Here is an 8,262-nt window from a genome sequence, read left to right as displayed (position 1 = left end):
TCTGCCCCCAAACACCCACAACAGGCAGGAGGAGAGTGTCCTGAGCTGTAGCCACACAGTAGGGGTGAGCAAAATGGAAGGCTGGACCCTGGATCTGGAATGAAACGTGGAGCCAGGGCCAGGGGATGGCAGTGGGAGGGCCCGAGGTGCCCCAGCGTAGGCTGGTCACTGGCAAAGGGCTACTGGACGCGGCTGTGTTCTTTCGGTTTGTGCCCCAACCGCCACGTAGGGTATAACCCCCTCAGAGCTTGGACCGGGTTGTGGTCATGCTGAAATGTTCATGTCCCTGAGGTCCCTTCACGGCAGAGCTTTGATGTCCCCTTCTGGTTCCCGACTGACCAGCCCTGGCTCCACCTGCAACACCAACTCCCCTGCTGTTTCACCATCACGCCAAGACGCTTCTCTCAACCCCAGCTCCTGCTCACCTGGCGTGAGGAACTCTGGGACCGTCCTCACTCTGCTGCTTCAGAAAACTGTTGTCCCCTCTTGCTCTGCACCTCTCAACTGCCGCTGCCTCACTGGAAACCTGTCCACTATGAGAAAGGGCTCCTGCTATTTTGGAAGCACTGGGTTGTCTCCCTTCAGGGCCTTCTAGTGTGACCTGTGACCCGTTTGTTTTGCTGGCCATCCTTATTCCCTGTGAACGACAAGCTTGCCTAACCACAGGGGCTGTTATAATGCCATTTTTGTTGACCACAGATACCCAGGGCCTCTACACAGCTGTTGAATGAATGAGTCAGTGTCTCAAAGCAGAAAGAGCCTGGGCTTTGGAACCAGACAGGTTGCACCCATACTGGCTCCACTGCTGCTTAACGGTGACAGAGTTGTCACTGTGGCTAAGGGTGACACCCAGGAGGGCCCCAGAGCGCCCAGCACAATACAGACACTCAGTGAGTCTCAGCTACTGCAGACTCTAGGTACTCTGCTGTCTTAGCTTTAAAAAAAAAAAAAAGGCAAGAAATCACCTTCATATGGAAAATTAACATTTCTTAAAAAAAATCCTAAATTTAGACAAGCTAATTGTCAAGCGGTGTGAATGAACTAGCCACAGCCTGAACCTCCCCAGCACTAATAAATACCCCTTCACTTCCTCTAGACTCTTCCAAGTTCATCTCCCGCTGCAGACTGTCTTTGCAGATTTCCATCCCTCTCACTTCCAGGAGGCCAGCTGTAAGGACATCCAGATAGCAGAAAATGCATTTGAGCTGTTCTGAAATGAGAAGCCTAGGCAAAAAAAAAAAAAAAGAGGTAATAACCCTGCTTTCCAATAGCCAAAGAAACATACTAAAAAGCAAGTGTCAAGTGGGAAAACACAAGGGCCTATTTCAGGATTAAGTCCTTAGAATAAAGCAAGTTTGCAAGGCGTTTCTCAAACTAAGCCTGGCCTCATCTGTAAATGGCGGCGCCATCTGCCACGTCGGGACCGACCTCATAGGGTGTTCTTACGACGACACCTACTGCTTGACACCAGACACTGTCCCAAAGATTGCCCAGGTCCGCTGTTTGAACCCTCCGGCAGGACCACCGGCATGCTGTGTCCCTCTGAAGCTGTGCTCTGCACTTCTCTTGGCACTCAGGCAGAGAACATTTTCTGATGAAGAGACCAGTCTGCCCCCCTTCCCACATTAATTAGAAGAAAGGAAGACAAGAAAGAGGGCTTTGCCTGACTCCAGACTTTCTCCTTTCTCTGGTCCTGCCCATTTCCTATCAGGAAGACAGCTTTGGGAATTAGGAGGGGTGGGGTCTGTCAGATATTCCTGTGCTGTCTGCAGTTGGCCTCTGTGCCCGCCTTCTACCAAATTCAAATTAGGTTTAACAAATCCTTAAAAACCTGTTTCTCTAGACATGTTATTTACTCGTTAATCCATGTTAAATTCCAAAAACAAATAAATGAAAGAATTATGTTTTACTTGGAAGCTGAAAAGAAAGCTTTAAACAACTTGCCCAGGGTCACCAAGCTCTGGTGGACAGGACAGGATTAGTACTTCCTGAGGACCTGGGCTTTTCGTTTTCGCCACAAGACCTGGGGCTTTTTCTTTTGTTTCACCTTCAGCACCAAATATTCACCACAGGCAATGGCTTCAGAAGCATCAAGGCTCAAGATCTGATGTTGCCTTGAGTACAATTCAATTGCAAGGCCATGTTCTGGCAATATTCAACTTATAAATCAGAGGGAAACTACTTAGGACCATCCTTTCCTTCCCCTCCCATTATTATAGGAAGCTTCGGTGAGGAACGTTCAGGCTGCTCACAGCTAAACAGATACAAAATTTCAAGAAACTAACTGGTTACAGTATTTGGCTCAAGTTAACCATTTACAAACAAAATCCAGATGATTTTGATCTCCAAACAAAAATCAGATTGACCTGACACAAAGTTTAACAGACTCTCGCATTTAACCCTTTCTGACGTGGATTTCCTAAACCCTACCTTGGACCAAAGCTCAAACTGCCCTAAGCCATTTGGCTAAGAACTAAAATTGTCAAAACTTTAAGGCCAATTGAGTGTTGCTGAGTAAATGTTGAAGTGCAGCAATCTGACTGCACCTCTCCCAAACAGGCATTCTTTATGCTACCAGCACAGAAAAGCTGTTAGTTAAATGTTTCAATTCAGCTACATGATAAAACGGCAGTCAATTCGGATGTCTTAACGAATAGCTTTGCTGAAGACTGTTCCCTAGCATGTCACAAGCCTGTCACAGATGATCCAGTATCTTATGAGATTCAATTCCTAAACCAGGGACTAGGCACCTCTACCACAATGCCACTTTCACAAACGGCAGCTCAAGTCTTCTACTGAACCAGAAGCCTACATCTCATGTCTTACTCTCCATGAGGCTCCGCCTTCCAGTTGGCTCTGGTGTCTGGTCATGTCTCAAACACCAGGTGGGATTCTCCCTACCCTGTCTTCTCTTCATGAAAACCAGTATGAAAGGTTTCAAATAAAATACCACTCAAGTCAGAGCCCCTGACATGCTTTAACTTCTAATCCTTTACTCATGGAAGCTCCACTGACGTCAACAAACCAAAAATCACAAGAACTTAAAATAATTCTGAATGACATTTTCCTACCAGCCATTACTAATAAAAAATTAACTCACTAGGATACAAATCCCATGAAGCCAGCAAGTTAAAAGTCTGACCTAGAGTTCCCTGGTAGCTCAGCTGGTAAAGAATCTGCCTAGAATGCAGGAGACCCTGGTTCGATTCCTGGGTCGGTAAGATCCCCTGGAGAAGGGAAGAGCTACCCACTCCAGTATTCTGACCTGGAGAATCCCTTAGCAGAGGAGCCTGGCAGGCCATATTCCATGAGGCCTTGCAAAGAGTTGGGTCAGAGAGAATTTGAAAACATTACTGAATAGACAAGAGGAAAGGGGACATTATTTTAAGTTTCTGACCTCACCTTATTATAGATTTACTTCCCCTTTATCTCAACTGCATTATCCTTTTTAAAAACTACACTGTTAGCCATTTCAAAGATCTAAGCTATTTCAAACTCTTCTGGAAATACAGTAAAATTTTCAACCTCTCCCACAGCCTGTTTGCTTAACAACAATCAAATCCAAAACTCTTCATAAAAGTACTACAAGGCTGGGACTTCCCTGGTGGTCCAGCGTTTAAGCATCCACCCTCCACCGTGGCAGACGTAAGTTCAATTCCTGGTCGGGAAACTGAGATCCCGCATGCCACAGAGCGACTAAGCCCGCGGGACTCCAACTAGAGAGCCTGTGTGTTTCAACTACTGAGCTGGCGCACTCCAGAGCCCGTGCTGTGACAAAAGACCCCAAGTAACAAAATGACGGGACAAAGACCCAGTGCAGCCAAACCAGTGAAAATGAAAAACAAGAGCTCTGAATTTAAAATTTTTTTAAAGTCTTGGCCAGACTACAAGGCCAAGAAGTTGATGATGGCCAACACTAGGATTCCCCATAGCTCGCCTTTCTTCTAGCCACCATAGCGTCTATTTTACAGATTTCAGTTTACAGGGCTGTGATCAGAACCAACCCTGGGAAGTCTGGCCAATGAACCTTCTTGGGAGACCCAGGGGACACCAAGAACAAACCTGGCGATGAGAGAACAGGCTCTCAGACACCCTGTGGTTCAAGGAAGGCTCACTGTATCAAGGGCCCTGCAAACACCCATCGTATTTCCTCCCAAATCAAGTCCAACAGAACAAACATGCAGGAATCCACTTTGAAGGAAGTACAGATCGGTCAGAACCTGCTTCTAAAGATAACAGTAAGATTACTGAAGATCACTTAGAGAGGTGGGGTGGGAGGTGGGAGGGAGGGGACATATGTATATTTATGGCTGATCCATGATGATGTATGGCAGAAATCAACACAATAATTGTAATTATCTAATTAAAAATAAATTAAAAAAAAAAGAAAAAGATGGCTGCAGATTAAGGGAATCACTGTGAGCCCAATCTAAAATTTTAACTACTGCCTTGCAAAGGCAAGGATGAAAGAGGGACTCCTCCCTCCGTGGAAGTGGATGAGCCTGTCATGAGTACAATGAACTAGATGCCCCGTTAGGTTCCTTCTCTGAGATCTTATCAACACATTGAAAAAAAAAATGAAAGCCTTGTGACAGATACACATACTTCGAATTCAACCGTTGACTGGCACAGGCAAAAACCATACTTGCAAAATTAACTTTTTCAAAAATTTTCATTGTCAAGAAACTAAACTATCCACATTTTGGGTCATTTATTTAACAAGACAAAGGCCACAACAATACAAAAGAGAAGTCTGTCCAAAACAGTCACATATTCAGGAAAACTAAAACAGAAGACATGTAACCTAGGATGATTTCAAAAATCATCAGCAGAATCTCTATCTTTAAAGGAGTGTTATAGAGTAACAAAAATTCTCATGGACTCTCAAGGAGACCACACAAAACAGAAAACAGCATAACCAAATACCACTCACTCAAACTTATTAGAAGTGATAGATGAAAGATATATACAATTATAATCACTATGACCAAGATACTTAACATCCCATAACCAATACTTAATGCAGCCAGTGCTTATTCTCAAGACCGTCAGAGACTTGACTCCCTTAAGACTTCAAGGACTTAGGCTTTCTGTAAGAACCTTAACATTTTCTAAATAAAACCTAATTTTACCAAATCAGATTAGAATGAATTATGAGTGCTTTTAAGAGTTTGCAAAGATAATTATTTTATAGTTGGGAAGTGTGTAACATTCACAAATATATTTGTCCTGAACATGCCACAAACATAGATTAAAAATGGAAATGTGAAACCAAGGCTAAATTAAAGAGCTGCAGTAACCTAGGAGTACACTAACGCTCCTTCTAATAGTCTTGGCATAGGGTCCAGGCACGGTCGGCTCGCCGCTGGGGGCGGCTTTCTTGGCTGTGAAGGCAGATCATGCCCTCTGTCACTCATGGGGAGTAGTTCTGCCCAACTGTCTCTTCTCGACAACTTTATCATCAATCTCTTTATTAACAGCTCCACTGCAGTCAGAAAACGCAAACAAGGACCAGTCTTCATGCCAGATTTCTGGAAATCACATAGCACCAGGCAGCACACAGTGTGAAAGTTTGTAAGGAGGGTGTTGTGCCAAGAGAAAGACAGCATCCATGAGGAATAAGCACAAAGCTGGGACATTTTACATTATTATATTAAAATACACTACCCACTTTCTTATGCCTAAAATCCTGAAAAGAACCTACTCAATATCCACGTTTGTGTACAGGGACTGGAAAGGGGCACAGTAGTGATGTAAGATCACTTTACTTCCCAGAGATAACTTTGCTATTCTGCCTTTCCATAAAATTGATAACCCCTTATATATCATGATTAGAAAACATACAGGGCTGAGACAAATGTCTGCAATGACCTGAATGAAACTCATAAAACTGACATTTTTGAACTTAAAACACGTATTTGGGGACGGAAATCTGCTGAATCAAAAAATAGCACTAATTAACGGAAGTGTTGCTAAACAGCTTATTTGTAAGAGACTTTATATATACTTTTTTTTTAACTGGGTCATAATCACATGATTAATATGAAATTTAACACACCCAAGTTAAGTAAAAACTGAGTATAATGTCTGGTAGTTCTAAATATTGAGATGCATGGTACTTAGACTAAGTGATACTTCATCACTGCAAGTATTAATTACATGACACTCAGCCCACGACATAAACCCACCAAAGATCAGGATTTACCTTTAATGATTTTCCCTTTTAATCTGTTTTACATTTCAATCTATTGAAAAAATTGTTTGAAAAATATTCTAGATCTATAAGTAAAACAAATTTTTATGTTTTTAAGATTCTGATACTACAACTGAATTTACACTGTTCTAAATAATGCATTTTGCTATAGTGTGTCTTAGGTAAATTGTCTTAGGGCTGTGATGTTTGTGCTCAGGTAGAAAAGGACCTGAGTGTTAAGTTCAAGGCAGGGTCAATCAGCTCTGGGGCTTCTAGAACTGTTTATTCTGTAAAGTTGAAACAAAACCAACAAACTCTTTCCCTGGTCAATTCTGGGACCCATTAAGAAAGACTGTGAAAGACTTAACATAAATCCATTCTTCCCACTAAAAAATAAAAATAACACGTGTAAACAAAAACTCTAAGCTGGGTGGCAAGGAGGAAACTATTTTTGATAAGGCATTATCTTGTACCTTGGGAATATCATAGTAAAAAATATAAAGCTTTGATTGGAGCACACACACCGACTGTTCTGTTCTTCATTTCATCTATTAGTGAAATTTGAAGAGATCCAAAACAGGAAAAAAGTGACTACATAGCCTTATTTAGATTCTTGTAAAGTATGATTATTTTCAACATCAACATTTTAAGTATTAGGTGGCTAAACTCGATGAACTCTAAACAAAACTGTGCCCACTGTAGATGTGGTCTGCAGCTATCTGAAAACATGAAGCATTTAAAAAGATGACCAAAGTGCAATTACAGTCACAAGCTTTCACACAAATGTGAGCTTTCTGAAACAGGAACTTGTGCACAATCGCAACTCTACCCGTTCAAGCAATGTCCTACGAACTGAGACGGGACTAGGAAAGGAACAATGTACTTAAAATTCCATCCCTTTCAGCAAATGTGTATGGTCTGATCAGCTGTAATGAATTTCCCAGAACATTAAGACAAAAGCATGTCTCTAAGGAAGAAAAGCTGAAGTTGAAATGACTTTCTAAGTATTTGAAATCATTTCTAGAATTAAGTACATAAAATCACTTCTGCAATACATGGCTCAGAACTACTGATGCCATCGTTCTTGGTGCCAGAAGCTACATAAAATGTCACAAGAATTTTTAAACTGACAAGTACGGAGAAAGGATGAATAAATCGATTTTACAAATGAGAAACATATTACACATAATTAAACAGACCACTTGTCTCCGTATGACTGAAGGTCATGTTTATTACAGAACACACAATTCCCCCCCCCGCCCCCCAAGTTCAGGTCTGCAATTGAGACAGCATCCATTTGTGATTTTGGTTTGAAGAAAAGCTAATAGAAAAGAAATAAAGTGGAGAAGTTTTTTAAAAAAGCAAAACATACAATTCAGGGTAAAAGGCAATTAATTTTCCTTGTACTATTCTTTTATTTTAAAATAGGCCAAAGTATATCCAAAGGACTGTTCAATGCCTTTTTAGGTAAACAGTTTATCTTTTTGCTTAAGTGCACTGAAGTGCACTAACAGTTAATATTTCCAGGGCTTGGTCTAAAGTTTGTATATATTAATGATTTATCCTTTCATATATCAATTACTACTTGGAGCTGCTGATCATTTATTGCCACCTTGAGTGCAGCCAGAATTAATACTATGCAGAGCTCTAAAACATTTTTCTGTGTGGAGAAAAAAAACAGAGGTATTAATTAGAAAAATACAAACTTTATTCCAGAATATACTCAGAACCACAAAACACATTTTCAATGATCATTTTACTAATTCAGCAAGATGCATGAAATGTCAAAAGGCTATGTGGGTGATAAAACTCACAAAGTTGCGATATCCACTTCCATGTTAGGTGTCTTATCAAAGTAGGTATGGTAAGCTCTATTCTGTAGGTGTTAACAATGGAGTCAAGGGTAATTTTTAACAAGTTTCTCTTTAACTGAATAGACCCAAAAGTTAAATGTTCCTTAATAAAAGGTTATTCCACACTGCATGTATTATTTTTACATATAGTAAAGGTATTAGAATCTGGAGTTTCAGGGATGAAAATATGCACAACTGCACATCCTTGAAATAATT

The sequence above is a fragment of the Bos indicus x Bos taurus genome, chromosome 21 (genome assembly GCF_003369695.1).
Source record: "Bos indicus x Bos taurus breed Angus x Brahman F1 hybrid chromosome 21, Bos_hybrid_MaternalHap_v2.0, whole genome shotgun sequence".
Taxonomy (NCBI): Eukaryota; Metazoa; Chordata; class Mammalia; order Artiodactyla; family Bovidae; genus Bos; species Bos indicus x Bos taurus.
Note: the sequence above shows the minus strand (reverse complement) of the source record.